The following is an 11,122-nucleotide window of genomic DNA, read 5'->3' as shown; positions in this document are numbered from 1 at the left end:
TTGAGAATAATCAATAGCGAGAAATCCGATGCGAGCTTTCTCCTTAGACCTTTGTACAGGCAGCATAGAGGTACCCCTTTGTGACACTTGGTTAAAACATGTGCATTGCGATGATAATCCAGGTAATCCGAGCTAATTAGGACAAGGTGTGGGCACTATTAGTATACTATGCATGAGGCTTGCAACTTGTAAGATATAATTTACATGACACATATGCTTTATTACTACCGTTGACAAAATTGTTTCTTGTTTTCAAAATCAAAGCTCTAGCACAAATATAGCAATCGATGCTTTCCTCTTTGAAGGACCTTTCTTTTACTTTTATTGTTGAGTCAGTTCACCTATTTCTCTCCATCTCAAGAAGCAAACACTTGTGTGAACTGTGCATTGATTCCTACATACTTGCATATTGCACTTGTTATATTACTCTATGTTGACAATATCCATGAGATATACATGTTACAAGTTGAAAGCAACCGCTGAAACTTAATCTTCCTTTGTGTTGCTTCAATGCCTCTACTATGAATTATTGCTTTATGAGTTAACTCTTATGCAAGACTTATTGATGCTTGTCTTGAAGTACTATTCATGAAAAGTCTTTGCTATATGATTCATTTGTTTACTCATGTCATTTATATTGTTTTGATCGCTGCATTCATTACATATGCTTACAATAGTATGATCAAGGTTATGATGGCATGTCACTCCAAAAATTATCTTTGTTATCGTTTACCTGCTCGGGACGAGCAGAAATTAAGCTTGGGGATGCTGATACGTCTCCGACGTATCGATAATTTCTTATGTTCCATGCCACATTATTGATGATATCTACAAGTTTTATGCATACTTTATGTCATATTTATGCATTTTCCGGCACTAACCTATTAACGAGATGCTGAAGAGCCAGTTGCTGTTTTCTGCTGTTTTTGGTTTCAGAAATCCTAGTAAGGAATATTCTCGGAATTGGACGAAATCAACGCCCAGGGGCCTATTTTGCCACGAAGCTTCCAGAAGACCGAAGACAAAACGAAGTGGGGCCATGAGGCGGCGCCACACTAGGGCGGCGCGGCCCAGGTGCTGGCCGCGCGGCCCTAGCGTGTGGGCCCCTCGTGACTTTCCCGACTCTGCCCTTCCGCCTACATATAGTCTTCGTCGTGAAACCCCCAGTACCGAGAGCCACGATACGGAAAACCTTGCAGAGACGCCGCCGCCGCCAATCCCATCTCGGGGGATTCAGGAGATCGCCTCCGGCACCCTGCCGGAGAGGGGATTCATCTCCCGGAGGACTCTACACCGCCATGGTCGCCTCCGGAGTGATGAGTGAGTAGTTCACCCCTGGACTATGGGTCCATAGCAATAGCTAGATGGTTGTCTTATCCTCATTATGCTTCATTGTCGGATCTTGTGAGCTGCCTAACATGATCAAGATCATCTATCTGTAATACTATATGTTGTGTTTGTTGGGATCTGATGGATAGAGAATACTATGTTATGTTGATTATCAATCTATGTGTTGTTTATGATCTTGCATGCTCTCCGTTACTAGTAGATGCTTTGGCCAAGTTGATGCTTGTAACTCCAAGAGGGAGTATTTATGCTCGATAGTGGGTTCATATCTCCGTGAATCTGGGGGAGTGACAGAAGCCCCTAAGGTTATGGATGTGTTGTTGCCACTAGGGATAAAACATTGATGCTATGTTCGAGGATGTAGTTATTGATTACATTACGCACCATACTTAATGCAATTGTCTGTTGTTTGCAACTTAATACTGGAAGGGGTTCAGATGATAACCTGAAGGTGGACTTTTTAGGCATAGATGCATGCTGGATAGCGGTCCATGTACTTTGTCGTAATGCCCAATTAAATCTCACAATACTCATCATATCATGTATGTGCATTGTCATGCCCTCTCTATTTGTCAATTGCCCAACTGTAATTTGTTCACCCAACATGCTATTTATCTTATGGGAGAGACACCTCTAGTGAACTGTGGACCCCGGTCCATTCCTTTACATTGAATACAATCTACTGCAATACTTGTTCTACTGTTCTCTGCAAACAATCATCATCCACACTATACATCTAATCCTTTGTTACAGCAAGCCGGTGAGATTGACAACCTCACTGTTTCATTGGGGCAAAGTACTTTGGTTGTGTTGTGCAGGTTCCACGTTGGCGCCGGAATCCCTGGTGTTGCGCCGCACTACATCTCGCCGCCATCAACCTTCAACGTGCTTCTTGGCTCCTACTGGTTCGATAAACCTTGGTTTCTTACTGAGGGAAAACTTGCCGCTGTACGCATCACACCTTCCTCTTGGGGTTCCCAATGGACGCGTGTTGTACGCGTATCACATCCCAAATTTCAAAACAATGAAGAAGACCAATTCCCTTTTTCCAAAATTTGGAGCCAACAAAAAATTTGAATTACTTTTCTCTGTGTGCCTAGGGCTCATGCATGTATGGTGATATTTGCCATGAGGTTTGTTGAAAGTATGTAACAATGTTTCTAAACCCTAAACCCTACCCTTTTCAAAATCAAAGAGAAACCAAGAAAAGGAAAAAAAAGGTAAAGCATATATGGGCATATGGCCATATTTGCAAATATAGGTCTATTCCCTATCTACTTTACCAAAAGGGTGGTGAACCATGGTTGAACTCAACCTAACACTAAATGAACCCTCAACCTTGCTCTTTGGAGTCAAAGAGAAATAAAGCAAAATAAAAGAGAAATAAAGCAAAATAAAAGAAAAAGCATATGAGAGCAAATAACCATTTTGCAAATCTTAAACCTAGGCCATCTTACTTTGTGTAAATGGTTTGAAAACATTTATAAACTCAAAAGAATACATTTTGGCCAAAGAAAATCGAATCAAAAGAAAAGGAAATGGAAAATGCAAGTCACATGTGATAATGGTCATATGTGACAATTTTAACATCTTACCCACTTTGATCCCTTGTAGTAAGCAATTCCTAAACTAAACTTTCTCAACTCTTTACACCTCATCCAAGTACTCCTCAAGGTGAACCAATTGGTGAAGACCAACCTTCCAAACTCATTCTCAATTTCTTAATCTAATCAAGCAAAGTTGCAACACCAAATCAGATTCAAGATCATACCCATTTTGGATTTTCACAAAACCACTCAAATTTGCAAACCAACACCACCAATAGGATCCAAACATTATTTGAATCACAACCATATAAAAGTTTGCCAAAATTCAAATTTGAATCCCATGCGGCCATTTCATCAAACACCTTGTGTGCACCTTTTCACCAACTCCACACACTCTAACATTCTTTGGATTCTAGCCTAAATCCTAACCTCTTTGGTCAACCTCAACTCCATCTTGCACCCAGTAGACCATGCCAAGACTCGGGGACATTGTTCTTGAACGATTTCTTCAAGTACCAAGCCATGTCGTGGCATGATGCCACTCACCATGCTCCCCACCTCACCCTCTCTCTCTGGTCCCTCTCACCTTTTCAAACAGGCTTACCTCACCCCACTGGACACGCTTGTACTTGCCCTGGTCGAAGAGGAGACGTGCACCGTCCGGAACACGACGTGCCCAGACACGCCCAGAACGCGCCAGAGTGCGCCTGGACACACCCTGGACGCGACAGAACACGCGATGGCCTCGTCGCGTCAGTCCTTCCCTCGCCCTCTCCTCTCGCCCGTAGCCTCACCACGATGCCAGCAACCTCCTAGACAGCTCCATTTCCCCGCGCGCTTCTTAAAGCTGCTCCTAGACAGCTCCATTTCCCCGCGCGCGTCTTCAAGCTGACGCCATCGTCGACGATCGCCGCCACGGTACTGCGAGGACGACGACGTCGCCCAAGCTACTCCGTCCCTCTCCTGCTGCGCCATGACGCGCGTTAGGACCACCATGACATCGCCAACAGGACGCACCCACTCCATTGACCTCTGGCGACCTCTAGCCCCATCGCCACCATCCACCTGCCCGCACCCCCTCGGCCACCCCTCGACCCTATAAAAGGAGGCCTCCCCTTCCTGTTTCTCCACACCAGTCACCTCCCCTCTCCCTCCTGAGCCTCCTCGACCACCTCCCCCTCCAGATTATCACCGGAGACGCCCCAATTTCTCGCCGGAGCCCCGCCAGCACCCTGGAAGCTCGCCGTCGATTGGAGTTGTCCCTGGAGAAACCACCGGTACCAGAAGCCTCGCCATCGTCTTCCACGTCAAGCGCCGCCAACGCCGACCCTCGCCGGAGCCCAGGTGAGCCATCGACCCCCTAGGTCCACCGCGGCTAGGGTATGGTCTCGTCGGAGACAACGATGCACCCCACCCGTCCGATCTTGATCTAATCCAATGGATCCTAGCCAGCATACCGATTCGGTGTTGTAAGTGTCGCTGACACGTAGGACCCACTGTCAGGCGGCCTGCTGCGTGCGAGACGCGTAGCTGGGCCGGCCTGCTAACCCCTCCCCCTCTCAGGCCCGTTTAGGTTTCCCGCGCGCCCAGTTAATTCAAATTCGATTTAATCTTTTCAGCTAAAATTCAATATTGGTACTTGATTCAAATTTAAATAAAACAAAATATATTGAGCCAAAATTGATGAACTTTATATTTCTGGAAAGCTTATCAAATCCTCTATCCAACTACACTGGTCTCAAACCTAGATTAATTGTAGAACTCGTGTAGTAAAAATAACAAGGCAATGCATTTTTCAAAGTCAAACATTTATTAAAAATCAACCATAATGAATTTTGAGGAGATTCCAATTCTCATAATTCACATTTCAAACCCTCTAATTGTTTATGCAAAAATATGACATGGTTGTTTCATGTGATCATGGGCTAAATTCAAATAGTGGCTATGTGGTCATTTCTAGCCCATCTAAATTACTTCAAATTTAGTATTTCAAATCTATGAGGTGTAGCATCTCATTTAAATCACTTTCACAAGTAAATAAATGTGAGGTGATGACACTTGTCTTCATGACCCCATATGTTATTACTTGAGATATTAAATCATTCCAAAGTAGTATTTAAATGGTATGAGATATAGTATCTCATTTAAATCATTTTCCCAAATGATAAATATGAAGTGTTGACTTTGGTCAACATGATCTCATACTTATTATTTGAGGATATTAGACCTTAGTATTATTCAATGTGAGGAATTTATTTCTCAAAGAAAATAAATAGAAACCCTAATAAAGATTTCAATGAGAGGAAATTATTTTTCTTAAAAGGAAATAAAGCCAACCCCATGCTAATAATGTTGTGATGCTAGATTAGCTTGTGTGATCCCTTTGAGTGTTAAGTCTAGTACTTAAGTATTGTTTGGTGATTGTATCCTCGTATCCGTTTATAGACGCTAGTCTCGGAGACTACGAAGAAGAAGAGTTCTTCTACGAAGAAGAAGAGGACCACTTTGACAACTGTACCAACCAAGGCAAGCTATTACCAATACAAGATATTACTATGAGCAAGCTCTACCAGAGCAAGCCACCCTTGCAATACTCTTTTGTTTACAGATTTATTCCAACACAAGTTTTTATCTTGCAATCATTTACTTTGTTTACCAAAGCTTTTTCTTATAATTGATAATGGTCTAGAGGTGGCATACTACAAGAGTTTCAAACTTACCCTAGAGAGCAAAACTTTAGTTAGAACCCCTCATGATTAGTTGCTAGTGTTAAAACTAATATTCACTACTCTAGATGGGAACTTGTGAATCAAATGACTTTGAAAACCTTGGAATGATGAGTCATTCTATTGAAAGTTTGAAGGTGAATGTGAACTTTGGTGAACAATGTGACTCTTTGACAAAAACTGATGGTTGGGTTCGGATGCGTTACCATCCAATTTTCAAGTACCCCCACAATACCTGAATCTGGGTAAGGCTTAACTGGAAACTTATGTATTTTAGTATGGGTTCCCTCTGAACAAGCGTCATAGAGGTTATGCCGAGGCTGCCTCCGTTGAAAGTGAAATGACGTGAAATGAGGTGAATGTCCTACCCAAGCCCTTTGCAGTTCCCAGGATGGCGGTTTGCCATGGCTGGGAGGCCAAACTCATAGGGAGAGGTGCCTGTACTAGGGTATGTAATTGAAAGGTTATGATTGGTAGTCCGCACACTGAGTGTGATAAATCAGGGCCAGTTACCCCTGACGGATTACTGCAATTAGTGTGCCACAAGTGTACGACCTCTGCAGAGTGTTAAACTATTCGAATAGCCGCGTCCGCGGTCATGGACAGTTGGAAAGGCCATACTGTTCCGTCATCAGAACTTTTCAAAATATGACATGTGACTGGTGACTTGGAACTTGAACTTAAATTGTGACTTTGACTTGAATCACAACAGAGTTGTGGGAATGACACTAATGTTCCCACTTGAGTAGGTTTTGGAAAAATAAAGAGTCTTTGACTATTAAAGTGTTTATGAAATAAAACTGGCTTTGTGCAAATAAACCGAGAAGCTTAGAATACCTATTAGAGCTATTAGTACTTCTATTAGTATTAGTTTGCGAGTACTTTAAAGTACTCATGGATTTGTCCCTGACTATTCAAATGGCCAGACTATGAGGAGGAGAACCAGTACCAGGAAGATGGACAGCAGGACATCTATGATAACTAGGACTACTTCCTGACGTCAAGCGTTGCCTGTGGAACAGATGGACCGCTACTAATTTTCTTCCGTTGTGTGTTTTGTAATTGATCATTAGATCAACTATTATTGTAAGACTGGATCATGTGATCCCTTGATGTAAGACTATCATTGTTTGTAATGAATGATGTTATGTGATATCAATCTATTATGTCCCGCAAAAACAATATTCCTGGGATTGCGATGCATGGCATAATAGGCATCTGGAATTAAAAATCCGGGTGTTGACACCCAAGTTCATCGAAAACGGAATTAGTATGCATCTACTATAGCATTTTCGAGTTTGGACGTCTTTTAGGTTTCTTGAAGTTGTGTGGATTCCTCTCTAAAATCATGTTACAAATTCTTCGAGGATTCTTAATATTTCCTTATTTTGGTGGGGTTCTATCCATCGTTATGTTTCCAACATAATTGCTTTTATCTCAATCGGAGTGTAAGAATGCAGTGAAAGCGTAAGTTCTTTTGAGAAAAATGTAGTTTGAGGGTCTCTATGATTCCGACGTAGGAACCATTGGTACCGGCTTCCCCGCCGAAATCATTCCTATGTGCCGGAATGATTCCGGCGAGGGAATGGACGTTCTGTTTTAAGAATTGGCCTAGTGTTGTGTGCTCCAGAAAACCGGCGAGGGTTTCAATCTGTGGGTTTTCTCACCGGACCATCCTAGCGGGACGAGAAGTGATGTCTATGCACGCTTCTATTCTTGTAGACAGTGTTATGCCTCCCAGTGCAGAGGTTTGTAGAACAGCAGCAAGTTTCCATTAAGTGAATCCCCCAAGGTTTATCGAACTCATGGAGGTAGAGGTCAAAGATATCCCTCTCAAACAACCCTGCAATTACGATACAAGAAGTCTCTTGTGTCCCCAACACACCCACACTTGTCAGGTGCATAGGTGCACTAGTTCGGCGAAGAGATAGTGAAATACATGAGTGGTAATTGCAATCTGAAATAAAAATGGCAGCAAGCAAACATGTAGCAAAACTGGTTGTAAACAGTGTTTCAATGCTTGGGAACAAGGCCTAGGGATCATACTTTCACTAGTGGACCCTCTCAACAATGATATCATAATTGAATACATAAATATTATCTTTTCACTATGATACTCTCAACCACTCTCCGGTTGAATAACAAACACAAATTTACCGCGTAGGGCTGCATAAGCACTCCTTCAAAGTTTGTGTTCCCAATCTATGGACGCCCCACGCTATCACTTTGAACATACAAAGATAGTACTAACAATATACCATAATTCATAAGTATTTCTGTAAATTAAGCTTAAGAGACACACACGGCATGCACATTGTTACCTTCACACCGTGGGACAAGGTGTCTCCGGAGATCACATAATAAAACCACTTGAGTAGCATAATAGTTCAACTAGATTACAAAGCTCATGATCACATAAAGATCATACCATGGAAGAGAGAGATAGACCACATAGCTAATGGTAAAGCCCTCAGCCTCGGGGGAGAACTACTCCCTCCTCATCATGGGAGTCAACATCGGCGATGAAGATGGCGTGGAGTCGATGGATATGGCTCCGAGGGCAATTCCCCGTCTCGGCAGGGTGCCGGAATAGAGACTTTTGTCCCCCAAAACTTGTCTTCGATGGCGGTGGAGTGATACGTCTCCGACGTATCGATAATTTCTTATGTTCCATGCCACATTATTGATGATATCTACATGTTTTATGCATACTTTATATCGTTTTTATGCGTTTTCCGGAACTAACCTATTGACGAGATGCCGAAGGGCCAGTTGCTGTTTTCTGCTGTTTTTGGTTTCAGAATCCTAGTAAGGAAATATTCTCGGAATTGGACGAAATCAACGCCCAGCATCTTAGAAACCCCGGGAGCTTCCAGAACACCCGAGAGTCGCCAGAGTGGACCCACAGGGGGCCCACACATGGGGCTAGCGCGGCCCAGGCCCTGGCCGCGCCGCCCTATTGTCTGGTGGCCCCAGACCCCTTCTGATGCCGCCTCTTCGCCTATAAGAAGCCCCTCGACCTAAAACCTCGAGACGGAAAAGCCACGGTACGAGAAACCTTCCAGAGCCGCCGCCATCGCGAAGCCAAGATCTGGGGGACAGGAGTCTCTGTTCCGGCACGCCGCCGGGACGGGGAAGTGCCTCCGGAAGGCTTCTCCATCGACACCGCTGCCATCTCCACCGCCATCTTCATCACCGCTGCTGTCTCCCATGAGGAGGGAGTAGTTCTCCATCGAGGCTCGGAGCTGTACCGGTAGCTATGTGGTTAATCTCTCTCCTATGTACTTCAGTACAATGATCTCATGAGCTGCCTTACATGATTGAGATTCATATGAGTTTTGTATCACAATTTATCTGTGTGCTACTCTAGTGATGTTATTAAAGTAGTTTATTCCTCCTGCACGGTGTAATGGTGACAGTGTGCATCGTGTTAGTACTTGGCGTAGGCTATGATTGTGATCTCTTGTAGATTATGAAGTTAACTATTGCTATGATGGTATTGATGTGATCTATGCCTCCTTTCGTAGCGTGAAGGTGACAGTGTGCATGCTATGTTAGTACTTGGTTTGGTTGTGTTGATCTGTCATGCACTCTAAGGTTATTTAAATATGAACATCGAATATTGTGGAGCTTGTTAACTCCGGCATTGAGGGTTCGTGTAATCCTACACAGTTAGTGGTGTTCATCATCCAACAAGAGAGTGTAGAGTCTAGCATATATCTATTCCGTTATGTGATCAATGTTGAGAGTGTCCACTAGTGAAAGTATGATCACTAGGCCTTGTTCCTAAATACTGCTATCGCTGCTTGTTTACTATTCTACTGCATCTGTACTGTCCGCAATATTACCACCATCCATCACACGCCAGTCCTGGACAGCAAAGCACTTTTCTGGTGCCATTGCTACTGCTTATACTTATTCATACCACCTGTATTTCACTATCTCTTCGCCGAACTAGTGCACCTATTAGGTGTGTTGGGGACACAAGAGACTTCTTGCTTTGTGGTTGCAGGGTTGCTTGAGAGGGATATCTTTGACCTCTTCCTCCCTGAGATCGATAAACCTTGGGTGATCCACTTAAGGGAAACTTGCTGCTGTTCTACAAACCTCTGCTCTTGGAGGCCCAACACTGTCTACAAGAATAGAAGCTCCCGTAGACATCATGGAGCTACAGAACTTTTCGTGGACTGAGGCTAATTTTTTATGGTTTTCACGTCGGGAGGCAATTTATAGGCGAAAGGGCGAGGTCGATAGGCGCCCGAGGGCCCCACACCATGCCTAGGCGCGGCCAGAGGTGGGCCCGCACCTAGGGGTGGTGTGGCCACCTCGGCCCCCTCCTCCGTCTCTGCTTTGGACTCCGTCTTCGGGTCGGGATAGGAACTTTGGCTTTCGTTTCGTCCAATTCCGAGAATATTTCCTGTACAACTTTTCTGAAATACAAAACAGTAGAAAACTGGAACTAGCATTATGGCATCTTGTCAATAGGTTAGTTCCAGAAAATGCATAAAAGTGTCACGAAGTTTAAATAAAACATATAGAAATTGGTGTAAAACAACCATGGAGCATCAAAAATTATAGATACGTTTGCAACGTATCAACATCTGCAAGCTTAACTCCTTCTCGTCCTCGAGTAGGTAAGTGATAACAAAAATAATTTTTGAGGTGACATGCAGCCAACACAATCTTCATCAAGTTATTGTAAAAGCATTGTGAGCTGGGATCAAAGTACTCTAAACATAGGCATGATAAACATAATTCTAATCAATAGAACTTAGCAACTATGTTACAACATGAGAAATAACTCAAACAAAAGATCATGAATAATTGTGCACTGAAAGCAACTGTTTATTTTTTAGCATAGAGAAAACATAGAAAAATGTTACTCAGCTTGTCCTTATGAAATAGAAAAAATGCATAGGACACCTTGATAGTTGAAAGGGTGACTAGATACAAGTAATTTGAGAAAAGGCAATAGCATAATCACGAATCAATCAATAATAAATTTTGGGACTATGCACATTATGCTCAAAATGACACCTACGCTATCTTAATTGATGCATAAAGTAAGAAAATAATGACTCAACATAAAGGTAAAAGAAAGGCCATGCGCAGAGGGGAGCAAGATTACTCATGTGCTAGAGCTTTTTATTTTGAATACAATAGAGGTGTTGAAAATATATTTTGAGAGGTATGTATATTTTGAGAGGTGTTGAAAATGATCTATCATACTTTCATGTTTAATGGCTTCAAGAGCGGCTTCCATAGAGAGAACAACAAAGTTCCTCTTCTCCTTTGTTTAAACAATCTAAGTTCATGATTTTCCAAGTACATAGTGTTAGGAGATTTTGGTTATTGGTTAATTTAAGTGGGCTTGGCACCCGCGCCTGCTCTTTTGCAATATTAAGGACTAGCACATGATTCATGCTAGTCAAGGAGTGATTCTAAAATAAACATGCAAGAGATAATAAAGCATTCAACACTTTCTCATAAGCTAAAACAAGA

Source organism: Lolium perenne, chromosome 6 (genome assembly GCF_019359855.2).
Source record: "Lolium perenne isolate Kyuss_39 chromosome 6, Kyuss_2.0, whole genome shotgun sequence".
Classification (NCBI taxonomy): Eukaryota; Viridiplantae; Streptophyta; class Magnoliopsida; order Poales; family Poaceae; genus Lolium; species Lolium perenne.
Note: the sequence above shows the minus strand (reverse complement) of the source record.